The sequence below is a fragment of the Caretta caretta genome, chromosome 1 (genome assembly GCF_965140235.1).
Source record: "Caretta caretta isolate rCarCar2 chromosome 1, rCarCar1.hap1, whole genome shotgun sequence".
Taxonomy (NCBI): domain Eukaryota; kingdom Metazoa; phylum Chordata; order Testudines; family Cheloniidae; genus Caretta; species Caretta caretta.
This window is the reverse complement of record NC_134206.1, coordinates 258,601,073-258,614,944: the sequence shown is the minus strand read 5'-3', so window position 1 is coordinate 258,614,944 and position 13,872 is coordinate 258,601,073.

The following is a 13,872-nucleotide window of genomic DNA, read 5'->3' as shown; positions in this document are numbered from 1 at the left end:
CTTCTCCCTCCTATCTTCCCTTTCCCCTCATCCTACTCCCCTCCCACATCATCTTCCCAACCTACTTTCCTCCCCACTCTCCTTCTTCCTTTCTATCCCCATCCCACCCGTCTCTCCACCCCGTACCACATCTCTGACCTTGAAAGAGAGAATGGAATTCCTCAAGGCGCCTTCCCAAATAGCAGCTAATGACTTGGCTTTTGGCCAGGTCCTGCCCTGATGGCTCTCTCTTGTGAACTGGCATGCCGAGCATGGGAGGAAGTTTTTGAAATGAGAGCCAGGAAATCCACAGGCTGACCTGGTAGTCCTAGGGAAAGCCAGGTCTGTATTAATTATTCTTGTAAAATAAGCAGCAGAGTTTAGTGTCTGAAGCGTCTTGCCCCCCACCCCCGAAATAATGTCCAACATTGCACATGTTCAGTGCTGGTAAATGGGGGAGAGAGTAGTGGGAACAGACACCACCAACATGAAGACTTGGACCAAACTTCTGCTAGCGCAAGCAGAGAACTCAATAGAAGTGCTCCATTTTTACCAGCAGTGAATGTGGCTCTCTTTGTGTTCTCTTTTGTCTCAGGACCTTAGCCACCACCTCAGCCACTCACAGACCCACCTTACCCCCCTCGCACCCAGACCTCAAAGGGTCTCGCTGAAAGAAACTGACACATTTGAAGACACTGCTCCCCAGTCGTTCCTATAGAGACTGGCTGTGTCAAATTATGTGCTGTTCTGACAGTAAAGCAAAAAAGAGGTGGAGAAAATTCCATGTGATTTGAGACTTGAACTCTCATGCCCAGTGAGGCTCAGGAGAGCAGCAGAGGGTCACAAACATACTTTGATCTGACAACAAGAAGCATAAGGACATCAATACATGCATCAGCCAGCTGTCCAGTTGAGTAGGACTTCTACTTCAGAGATACTGTCTGAAAGTTTCTTGACATTTTGTGGTCACTTATGGAAAAGTCACTGTTGCACACAGTTAAAAAGCATTGCTAGGGCTGACCAGTGCAGCTTTGTTACCCATGTAATCAACCAGCTAGTTTAATTACACAGGAATTCTTACATCAGAACAGGCTTTTGGTGCAAGCACTCCAGTATCCCTCTTCTTGACACATCAAAGCACACCGATTGTCTTTCTATGGTACCCCATTTGCCACAGTGGTTTATGCCAGATGTTTCAGAGCATGGTTAAGAACAAAATGCATCTGCACATTTCTGCAATACAGCAATTTCTTACCCTTGCTGGTGATCAGCTTATGCACTACAGGCTTGATACCTTTAGCTAGTGTCAGGGCAGAATAGTATACTATATAATATTATATATACTATATAAATGTATAGTGCTTTTTCAGGTCTCACTATGTTATATGCTGCAACAGTATCATGCAGCAGTGAGTTCCGCAAGCTAATTAGGTATTGTGTGAAAAAGCATTTCCTTTTATGCACATTGAAATGTTTTTTATCAAGTGTCTCTCCTTTATTTTGGCTAAGGATAAATAGAAGAGTTTGGCTGGTCTTCTCCCTCCCATTAAGTATTTCATAAATTTTTAGCATCTCTCCTCTCACCAAGCTCCTTTTTCCTTGCTCTTTTGGGTGATACAGAAAGATAAAGTTTAACTGAGAGTTAACACAAGCAAACGAACAAACAAAATCAAACCATGGAACAATCACTCATTTATAGTTTAGGCCCCAGCTCCTACTTCAATGGGACCATTCACAGTGTTTAAAGTTAAGCAGGGGTGTAAGTCTGTGCAGGATTGGGGCCTCCAATGATTAGTATAACAGGGCCCCGTTCTTGCTTGCAACCGCCAGGCACTACTGTCAAACAATAAAAATAGCAAACAACAGCAACACAGAGGCCTCCAAGAGACAACCTTCTGATCAGTTAAAGGTTTCAGAGTGGTAACCGTGTTAGTCTGTATCAGCAAAAATAACAAGGAGTCCTTGTGGCACCTTAGAAACTAACAAATTTATTCGGGCATAAGTTTTCATGAGTTAGAACCCACTTCATCAGATGCATGGAGTGAAAATACAGCCCCCCCACCTGAAGCAAATACTCACCAGCAACTACACACCACACAACAAAAAAACAACCCAGGAGCCAAACCCTGCTACAAACCCCGGTGCCAACTCTGTCCACATATCTATTCAAGGGACACCATCATAGGACCTAACCACATCAGCCACGCCATCAGGAGCTCGTTCCCCTGCACATCTACCAATGTGAGATATGCCATCATATGCCAGCAATGCCCCTCTGCCATGTACATTGGCCAAACCGGACAGTCACTATGCAAAAGAATAAATGGACGCAAATCTGACATCAGGAATCATAACATTCAAAAACCAGTAGGAGAACACTTCAACTTCTCTAGTCACTCAATAACAGACCTAAAAGTGGCAATTCTTCAACAAAAAAACCCATCAAAAACAGACTCCAACGCGAAGCTGCAGAACTGGAATTAATTTGCAAACTGGATACCATCAGATTAGGCCTGAATAGAGACTGGGCATGGTTGGATCATTACAAATCCTAAATTTAATTTCCCCAATACTAATTTCTCCCTACTGTTACTCACTAGGGTGACCAGATGTCCTGATTTTATAGGGACAGTCCCGATTTTGGGATCTTTTTCTTATGTAGGCTCCTATTACCCCCCACCCTCTGTCCCGATTTTTCACATTTGCTGTCTGGTCACCCTATTACTCACACCTTCTTGTCAACTGTCTGTAATAGGCCACTCTCTTAACACTTCAAAAGTTATTTTTCCTCCCTTGGTATCTTTCTGTTAATTGATTTATCTCGTTAGACTGACCTCACACTTGGTAAAGCAACCCCCATCCTTTCATGTATTTATACCTGCTTCTGTATTTTCACTCCATGCATCTGATGAAGTGGGTTCTAACCATGACAGCTTATGGCCAAATAAATTTGTTAATCTCTAAGGTGCCACAAGGACTCCTCGTTATTTTTGCTGATCAGTTAAAGTCCCTTTACCAATGAAATGTCTGGCTGAACCTCCCTAGCGCTGATGTAGTGAGTATCTTTACATTTGATTGCATACACACAGTACTAGTCACCGCCTCACCCCCACCCTCTCTACGCTGCTACACCCAGGCAGTGTTCAGAGAACACAGCTGCTCTGCTGAGAACAAACACACGTACACCTATCTGCATGCTGCCCCAGAAGGAGTGGGGAGAAAGACATTCCCCAGACAGGACAGACTGCTTAGGTGTTACAATAGGCAAGAAAGGTAAGATCATCCCTGACATAACACATAACAGGTTTAGGTTGGATATTAGGAAAAACTTCTTCACTAGGAGGGTGGTGAAACACTGGAATGCATTACCTAGGGAGGTGGTAGAATCTCCTTCCTTAGAAGTTTTTAAGGTCAGGCTTGACAAAGCCCTGGCTGGGATGATTTAATTGGGGATTGGTCCTGCTTTGAGCAGGGGGTTGGACTAGATGACCTCCTGAGGTCCCTTCCAACCCTGATATTCTGTGATTCTATGATAACACGATCATGGTTAGTCTGACACTGAAGGAAAGAGCTGACTAGCACACTACTATCTGGAGCAACTTTGGGAGGAGAATGTTTATTATATCCAGCTTGTTCCACTCAGAATGTCCTTGGCCTAGATTTGCAAAGGAAACAATTGGCTTAAAGGTCCATACTGCTAAACCTCCCTTTCTCTGCCCTTCTGTTAGCATGCTGGTCTCCTGCAAAGTCCCAAAAATGATCCTTTTACTTTGCAAAGATAAGACTGCATTGTGCATCACTTTTCAAGGCAGGTTTTGAGAATATGTCTGTGTTTTGTTCTCCCATCTTTAGGCTCCTTGTAAGGAGCTATTAGTCTTAAAGGTTTCTTAATCCCCCAACTAAATTTATCAGCTGTTGATTGCAGCCAAGAGTTAAGCTAAATTAAACTTTGGAATCCCATGTACAGTGTATCAGATGCACTTAAGTTCGGTGGAGCTGCGAACCACCGAATGTCCCAGTTACCAAATGCCAGGAGACCCGTCCTTCTAATGAGGTTTCTCAGAGCGCTTTCAGCTATTCCAGACCGACACAGCATTCACCACTGAAAACTGATCCAAGGAAGCAATCTGCCACTTGAACCCATACTACACAGCAAGGGTGAGTATGCGTGCAGGCGGGTGCAGCTGTGTGCATGTATGGAGGGGATGCGTGCTATGGCTGTGTGCACGTTTGAGGTGTTTGTGCCAATACATACACGTGGTATACATCTTTGTGTGTGTGTCTGCTCTCCATTACTTACCTTCAGGTATTCTCTTTCTCTCACTCAGCATCTGTCACAGTTGTCACCTCTGCAACTCCCACGGCTGCTCTCAGCCCAGACAGTGAGACACATTACATACACAATCCACATAAAGAATTGGTTGGGTTTTGTGACACCGTCATGTTCCCCCACCTTCCAGAACTGTGCAGTTCTGTGCTATCCCAATGTCCGAAGAGGCCCAGCTACTGACCCGCATATGCCACAAAAACAGGCAAGGTACAACAGAGGACTTCTCCAGTTAAAAATACCTAGAAAAAAATACGGACATTTAAGAGAAAGAGGAATAGGATACAGGCCTTTCACCTCTAGGTCACCTGTTCAAAATTCAAGCCAGGTCAAAAGTCATGGCTATCTAAAAGTTGCTCAGTGGCCATGTAAAATGGCCAACTTCCTAGCAGACAGGTCTTCTGATCACAAAATAAACACCTGTTGGTGCTAATCAGTCCCTTTGTTGGTAGTCTCAATAACTGAGGGCCTGATCCAACTCCTATTAAAGACTACGGATAGACTTCCATTGGCTTTAGTGGGAGATGGATTAGCCCCAGGGCAAGGGAGACTGAAATCCCATTTCATGATCTAGAAGTGGTCCCTGCAAGACAAGGGTAAGGTACATTGGTGAAGCAGTATGGGGAAGCTTGTGCTGCCAGAGGCCACACAGTTCCTGCTCTGCAGACAATGGAAGATTTCTCTCTCTGAGGCTATCAGTCTTTTTTCCCAGCATAGTATTAACTTTTTCCTAGGAAAGGAAAAGGGAAGGCATGTGGAATTTGAAATTCTGCCATCCCATATCCCCACAGCTACCAGACACAGAACTGGGAAGGGAAGTGGGACAAAACACAGTCTACACAGCATAGAAACAGGCAGGTGAACAGACCCCGATACAACAGCTCAGAGAAACAGATGCTAGTTCACTGCCCTCCTCCCCCCATCACCCACCAACCATGCTGAGTAGAAAAATCAACAGCAGGGGTCTAGCCAAAGCCATGTGATCGGGTCAAGTATCACTCTCAGGAATGTATGTCACTCAAGAAATAGGACAAACAGCGAGCAAGTCACCTGGTTGTACCCATAGAAGTATAAAGGATGCCCACAATGTAAAGAATGCAGTCAGGCAATGAGCTATCTCCCTATCCCGTGTGTGTGTGTCTTGTGTCTGTGTAGCATTAATAGCATGTAACCTGAAAGAGAACCCTCTGCCCAGCCCATCCCGAGACAGAAGAAAACCCTCTCCTTTTCAGGAGAAAAAAGACATCCTCCCATCCTGACTGTGGCTTTTGGGTACTGCCATGGCATACGGGTTTATGACTGTCAGGGTTCCTTCCCCACTCTGAACTCTAGGGTACAGATGTGGGGACCCACATGAAAGACCCCCTAAATTTATTCTTACCAGCTTAAGTTAAAAACTTCCCCAAGGTACAAACTTTGCCTTGTCCTTGAACAGTATGCTGCCACCACCAAGCATTTTAAACAAAGAACAGGGAAAGAGCCCACTTGGAGACATCTTTCCCCAAAATATCCCCCCAAGCCCTACACCCCCTTTCCTGGGGAAGGCTTGATAATAATCCCACCAATTTGTACAGGTGAACACAGACCCAAACCCTTGGATCTTAAGAACAATGAAAAATCAATCAGGTTCTTAAAAGAAGAATTTTAATTAAAGAAAAGGTAAAAGAATCACCTCTGTAAAATCAGGATGGAAAATACTTTACAGGGTATTCAGATTCAAAACACAGAGGATCCCCCTCTGGGCAAAACCTTAAAGTTACAGAAAACAGGAATAAACCTCCCTTTTAACACAGGGAAAAGTCACATAAAACAAAAGATAAACTAATCCGCCTTGCCGGGCCTACCTATACTGGTTGCAATATTGGAGACTTGGATTAGGATGGGTTGGAGAAGATGGATTTCTGTCTGGCCTCTCTCAGTCCCAAGAGAGAACAACCATGTAAACAAAGAGCCCAAACAAAAGCCTTCCCCCCCCCCCCAAGATTTGAAAGTATCTTGTTCCCTTATTGGTCCTTTGGGTCAGGTGCCAGCCAGGTTAGCTGAGCTTCTTAACCCTTTACAGGTAACAGGATGTTGCCTCTGGCCAGGAGGGATTTTATAGCATTGTATACAGAAAGGTGGTTACCCTTTCCTTTATATTTATGACAATGACTAATATGAATAACTAGAGAGAATCAAATCCCCACTCCACCTGAGAAAGGCAAAAGAGGCCCACCTCAAGAGAGAGAAGGTGGACACTTCATATGTGGTGTACCAGTTACTGAAGTGGTTAACCAATGAGACGAGGTCCTCCAACGCACTCAGAGTGAAAGCAGTGGGGGTGACCCCATAAGAGGTGCTATCTTTCTGTGGTTCATGCATTGTGACCGCCATGACTCAGCTCACCAGAAGAGAGAAAGAATGATCCATTGGTAGGGGGTCTGGGACTCAGGAGGCTCCGTTCAATTCCTTGCTCTGCTAAAGGCTCCCTGAGTGATCTTACAGAAGTCACAGGCTTTCTCTGTAATGGGGATAATAGTGGTGTTGGAAAGATAAATACATTAAAGATTGTAAGGTACTGAGGCCCTACTAATGGGGTGGCTGTACAAGGACCTTATCTAGTCCAGGGAGGTTCACAAACGGTGGTTCTGGCAGGAGAACTAAAAGGGAGGATGTCTCTGGTGGGCATGGCAATGCGTTAACTTCTGTTGGGAGATACTCGACACTAAACTCCCTTAAAAAGAGACAAGTATCAGAGGGGTAGCCGTGTTAGTCTGGATCTGTAAAAATGGCAAAGAGTCCTCTTTGCCACTTAAAAAGGAGAGATGATGCTACCGGGCAGAAGCAAATGTAGGTCTACAGGGCGAGGCAGTTTCAAGGTGCAGGCTCCAGGCAAGGCCGTGTAGAGCTCTATAGGGCAGCTGATAAAGCGGTGTCATCTTTTGAAAATAATATTGTGAGTCTTGGGGGGGGGCGTAAAAATGTAGCTACTAAGTCGTAGATTCCTGTGCCTGGGAAGAATGGATTTTCCCACAGTCGAGGTGTGAGTGGAGTAGGGAGGGATTATGGGAAGGGTTGCTTAACAAAGCTTTGTAAGGGGGAATTGTGGTATACTGGGTGACTAGGAGTGCATATACTGAGACAACAAGGAGTTGCTCTTGAACAAAACATCTCATCAGAAGAAAGGGCATCAGAGGGATGCTGCTGAAGATTTCAAATCTCCAGTCTGAGATTCACCTGGAGGCCTCCCAGATGAAGAAGGGAAGAATGGTGCTGGACAGGCAGCCTTGAATGGAGATTGAGGTCCTCTGGCATTACAGCCAGTCCAGCATGGGCAGCAGCAGTGTAAGCCTCCCTCACTCGTTGCCCCCTACCATCTGAGCTGGTGAAACAAAAGCAAGGAGTGAAGGAAGTTCACAGCACATGGCCTGTTCAGTCCTTGAACTCTCCACTGAGATACCCAATTAGGGTCAAACCAGGTGGCTGTTTTTGTGATGTGGACATTTGTCCATAAGCAACTGGGCTGAGGCCCTCCAGCTCATTTCACATAGCCCATTGAACTGAACAGAGTAATGACTTTTAGTTACTACTATAGTCTAGGGCTGGATTCAAACTACTGACCTAAAAGATAGCAGGGTCTGTATCCTGTAGCCTCGGGGGGCGGGGAACCATTAGATAATGAAATATTGCCACTTAAATTACCAGCTGACAGAATCTCACTCCCTGTCTGAGGCTAGTTATAGACTTTCTTAGCCAGCACTTTTCCATGGTATGTTGGCAGGAAAAAACCCAGAATGAAGTTCTGGGATCATCACCATGTTGCCTCCCCCAGTTCCGTCCCGGCCCCAGGACAGCTGGAGCTACATGAGTCCTGTACAAACTTCTGACTAGTAAAAGACATTTCATTTTGCACTTTGAGTTAGCAGACAAAAAACATCTGATTAGCTGAAAATCTTTACAAAAACCAGATTCCTTCCACTTGGAAGCATGCTCATAATCCAAATTTGGGGGACATAGTCTGGGGATCCAGATAACCACGAGACCCCTGACTGCTAAAACTGAAGGTAAGTCTCATTGAAGGCTATTTACCCTGATCTAAATCCATTCAGTTCTCCCATCTCCCCAGCCTAGTGTAAGTGTGGATAGGTAATGTAGCCACCTTTCTGCTGAGCTAGTTTATACCGGTATATAAACCCCTGTGGAAATAATTATATGGGTTTGTCCACCCGAGTGTGAATAACACCACAGTGGCAATTACGACAACTGCCTGATAGATGCAACTACCTATTGTAGAAAAAACTGATTCTTTCCATTCCCCTAACCTGGGGCTCAGGGCTTCCCACTGGGGCTAACAGCCATTTTTGCTTTTGTAGATATCCAGTTGAGAGTTGCTGGGAGGTTTTATGACACACAGATCTATTTCTTCGGCTCTATTTTTTTGTTTTCTTGATTAGTGAGCTGAACCCAGCTCTCACCAGGGGCTTATATAGAAATGGTTATCACTGGTTTTGGTTTGTATTCTCTCCTTCTGCTGTTACCTCTCAAGACCTTTCCCTTGCTTTTCCACATCCTTTACAGTATGTTAAGAGCAGCAAAGGTCCCAGATCTCGTCGCTGGAGTGGCCTGCTGGTGACCTACTTCCAGCATCAAGTATCCATTTACAGTTGCTAGATTCTGAGTCAATTTTCACAGAAGCGGGTTCAGAGACTAGAACTCACAAACTTTGATTCAAGGATTATAGAGTTCTAGCAGGTAAAATAAAGGAACTGTTCCATGGACTGACAAGACGTAACAGAAACTAATAAATATTTGAGCAGGTCTGACATCCAAGGCATACAAACAAATCATAGAGATAATTGGTATACACGTGTAAGCAGTGTCAGGATGAGCTCCACCCTGACATCTGGTGGTGAGGTGTGGCAAGTTGTGGAAAAGAACTTCAGGGGCCGATCTCATTTGCATAGGCACACCCACCACGCCTCGAATGAGACCATAGCTGCCCAAATGGTCACTTTGGCTGCTGTGGGATCCCCAGTGTCTCTGTTATTGGGGCAGGAAGAATAAATTGTTATTACCCTGATTATGGGAACTGTGCTTGGAACTGTACGTGGCCTTTTGTTATGATGGAGGGATTCACCATCAACTAAGTAGCACTCGCTAGGCAAGGGTCATGGGTTCCAAAACTGTGTGAAGGGAGAGAGGCTGGGGACAAGTATTAATACTTGGTGGCATGGGCCCCTTGGTGAGGGCCTTACATGCTAATTGCACTTCTTCCTCTCTCCACTGTGGAATATCAGAGCTAATTTTGATTTCATTAGAAGTCTAGTTATAGGCTGCTGAGCTCACTTTGGGCTGACAGTGCACCAGCACTGGGGCTCCCCTACTACAAGCTGAATTCACCTAAAAGCTGAAATCACTGAGTGTTGTGTTAAGTAGTGGGGGAGCCTGAAGATATATTGTGGAGCAGTTCGACGCGGAGCAGTGTGTGGATGGCAGGAGCTGCTTGTGGGCCGTGGAGCTGAGCAAAGGAGTTCGTGGGGCGGCTGGCGGAGCGGAGCGCAGCTGAGCGAAGGAGTTCGTGGGGCGGCTGGCGGAGCGGAGTGCAGCTGAGCGAAGGAGTTTGTGGGGTGGCTGGCGGAGCGGAGCGCCGCTATGGGGCGGTCAGCTTCAGATCATGTAAGGTGCCTCTTACCCCCGTCCCATTTCCACCCAGGTTGGGAGGTAAAGCTCCGCAGATAAACTTTCAAACTCTGGGGCTGCCCTGACCAGGGACAGAGACTTTTGGGGCATTGGACTTTTGGGACTTTGGGTGATTTGGGGTTGCTGGACTCAAGAACCAAAGGGAAAAGGGCATGCCCCAATTTGCCTGGGGTGGGTTTTTTTTTTGCTCATGGGTTGTGTTATGAATCCTGTTGGTGGTGTTTCCCCAACATAATGCCACATTGTTTCTCTCTGTTATTAAAAGGCTTTTGCTACACTCAGACTATGTGCTTGCGAGAGGGGAAGTATTGCCTCTTGGAGGCGCCCAGCGGGGGTGGTATATATTTGTCCCAGGTCACTGGGTGGGGGCTCGAGCTGGTTTGCATTGTGTTATTGGAATGGAACCCCTAGATATTGAACCCGGCCCTTGTTGCTGCCAACTCTGACGGGCAGAAGGGTTACACACGAAAAGATTGACATATTTCAGTCAGAAAGTAGTGGTGCAAAAATATGCGTGTGCCCACACACAGGAGAAGATATATCATCACACCTCAGCAAAGAACACTGGTATACAGAAACAAGTTTGAAAGTTTATTCCTGGTGAGAAAAAGAGCTTTGCACTCTATGTATTTTCAAACAGCAGGCTCTGAAAAATGGGTGATTTCTTTTAATTGGGATACATTTCATGCACAGTCTGTTAAACGGATCCTTCCCTATTTCATGCACACGTACCAGAGTGGGCTTTCCCACACCTACTCCACCCAATACCCGTGGGGCATTTTGCTTACTCCTTTTTAGGCTAAAGCTTAACATCCTTTAGCACTCCAATGTGTATTTCGAATGAGATACAAAACCCCATTTGTTGTCATTAAAGATTCCAGGGTACTCTTTGTAAGAGCAAGGGTGTTTGCCCTAAAGCCCCTGTCAGGCAATTACTTTCCACCTACTTAATAATTCCTACTGCACTTGAATTAGTTAAAATTATTCTTCACTTCTCCTCCCAAAAAAAGGGTATTGGTAGACAGCTTCTGGCACAGAAAAGATGTTACATTGCACCCCAGATGTAGCTGCATCAGAGCTGGTCCCAGGGACATGCAAGCAGTGTAGCTGCATGGGGCACCCTTTTGGCAGACAGCTCACGAGGGCTGGGAAGAGTGGCAATACTGTATTTTTCCCTTTTTTAAATAGGAAGAAGATGGAAGAGAATCAGCTGGAGCCTCAAGAGAAGAGAGGGTGAGTCTGACTGCAGCCTCATGAGGAGTAGGGGGAAGTGGACGGATACAGCTCAAGACTCATAATGAGGACACAGAAGAAAATGGTGCCATCTAGGAGAGTCTTACCCTTCCTCTAACAATAGGTCAGATCAGCACCAAGCTGCATTTCAATAATGGGTGAAGTGATCCCTACAGACAGCATATGCCCTATAAAGTGCTTTGAGACCCTTTTAATTGAAACGTGCTACAGACATCCAAGATATTCTTTTAAGTATTACAATCCCTGTGGGGATTGTTTTCAAATCTAATTGGCATTGTGCTCAGTCACTATGTCCTATGTGCGCCCCTACCCCCAGCAACTTCAACCTGATTTATTATTCTTGGATTACTTCCTGGGGGCAGGATGGAAACTGCCACAGATAGTTAGGATAGCCCACGAGCTCCGAGAGTAAAGCAATCCTATATTATCCTTGGCACCGCAGTACTGGAAAGATGCCGACAAAACTGGAGGGAGTTCAGAGATGAGCAACAAAAATGATTAAAGGGCCAGAGGGACTGATTTATGAGGAACGATTAAAAAGAACTAATTATGCATAGCTTGGCTGACTGATGACTGGGGGATAACATAACTGTCTGTAAAAATATCTGAAGGGTACACATGCCCAGAGAGAGAGGAATTGTTCAGGGTAGACCAAGGAGATAGAAGTGGGAATAATGGGATAAAGATGAGAAAGGAAAATTTAAGCTGAATAGCAGGAAACATTTCCCATCAGTGAGAGCTACAAAACTGGGCAATATTCTCCCAAAGAAAGTGATCGTGTGAGTCACTTAGCAAACAATCAGAAAGGGAATTTGGTGTTAGGGAAAGGTGTCAGATTGGCAGCCCTGCAGACTGAAGTCTCTTTTTATCCACATAACGGATACAGCATGGAGCACTTCAAGCTTCCTTTCTAATGAGCTACCAATGTGCACCAGTCCTGACCCTGAGGGTTTCTCTCAGCTGGGTCAGTTAACTTCAGTTTAAAGCACCTCCAAACATAGCTCAGATGTTGGTGTGTGTGGACAGTAGGGAGCCCAGGGGAAGCACCCAAGTAAGAGCCCAAGTTAACTCTGCAAGGAAGCCATACTCTAAAAGAGAAAAGCGAATTCAGTTTCCAAGGCCTACTCAGTTCTTGATCTCTCCTGAAACAGCCGGCTGAGGTGGCAGCTGCATGTCTATTGATTGGTGTGATGAGACACCATCTCTACCCAACTAATTTCATATAGGCAAACTTTCACTGATCAGATGTCAGGTTCTAACAAGATTCAGTGACTCCGGACCTGGGCTGGATTTATAGCAGTGACCCAGAAGAGTCTGGGTCTGCATCTCAAGCTCACCAAGTGGAAAAAATATTAGCTAATGAACTATTGTCAGGTAAATTAGCATCTGACAGAGTCCTCGCTCTCTGTCTTCTGACAGAGGGGTGTGGATTTTCTTCCCTTTTTGTGAATAGGCTTCAGCAGGAACCACCTCCACGGATAAGAAAGGATTTCAGTCTCTTCCTCTAATCTGTGTGGCTTTCCCACTGCTGGACTAAACAAGGCAATCACATTGACTAGCACTCCACTTGCTCTGCATTAGCTGCTGGGTTCTCGGTCCCCACTGGTGGACAAATACACACATTTCCACACATCAGGCCAGATGGAAGGGAGGAGAAAGGCAGGGCCACAGGCCAGGAGGAAAGGCATACAGCCCTCATCTCCTCAAACCAGTTAAAAGAAGAAAATAAGAGGGAAAGGCTGCCCTGCTAGCTGCCAAGAGGAGGGGGAATAGAGCCCCCTACAAACACCCAAGAGGATGCTGCCATCCCCAAACCAGCATTTACTCTTGTTACCACATCAGTCGGGTAGGAAGTGGTGACTTGAGCAACAAACTCCATATTGCAGGTTTAAGCAAAGGGCACATTGTGGGACCAAGCTGCTTTAGTAGCCATCCTACCTGAGGGAAACATTCAAGAACATAAACCTCAGCTAGCTCATAACATGACTAGATACACCGTCTCATCCACCCAAAGCCAGGGCAGTGGGGCAGCTGGGTGTTGGAGGGAGGAACAAGGAGTTCAGGATCACCCCCAAAATATAACCGCATCTCCATCCTACCATTGTCTGAACTAAACTCTGTGGTGGACTGGAAATTCAAGGGCATGTACAAGAAAGTAAGTATGTGATAAATAACCCAAGGGACACTCGACTGAGCTTCAGAGCTGATTCCATACAATGCCCGCTTTTGAAATTGCCTCAAGCTGCTGGAGAACTTCCAGTATGCCACCACATCCAGCACCAGAGTGATGCAGAAACTAGAGGGCTTTGATGCAGTATTTAGGTCCAGTCACCTTGCCTATACCTCTGTTATGTTCCCTCCCCTCTGGAATCCAGCACTCACGCCAGGAAAATAACTCCCCAGAGGAGAGCTTCAGATGTGTTACTGATGTGTCTGACCATTTCCGAGCAATCTGTGTTGGTTCTGCACTTGAGAGCAGTTGGCTAACAAGCCCTGAAATAAAAAAAAAGACATGCCTTTTTTTCAGCAACAAACATCCAGCAGATAGATCAGTGTGATTAGCGAGCCCCTGTAAAAACGCCAGGGGAAATGAAAGTAGCAAAGGGAAGTGCCCTCCCCAAAATACTGAAGGG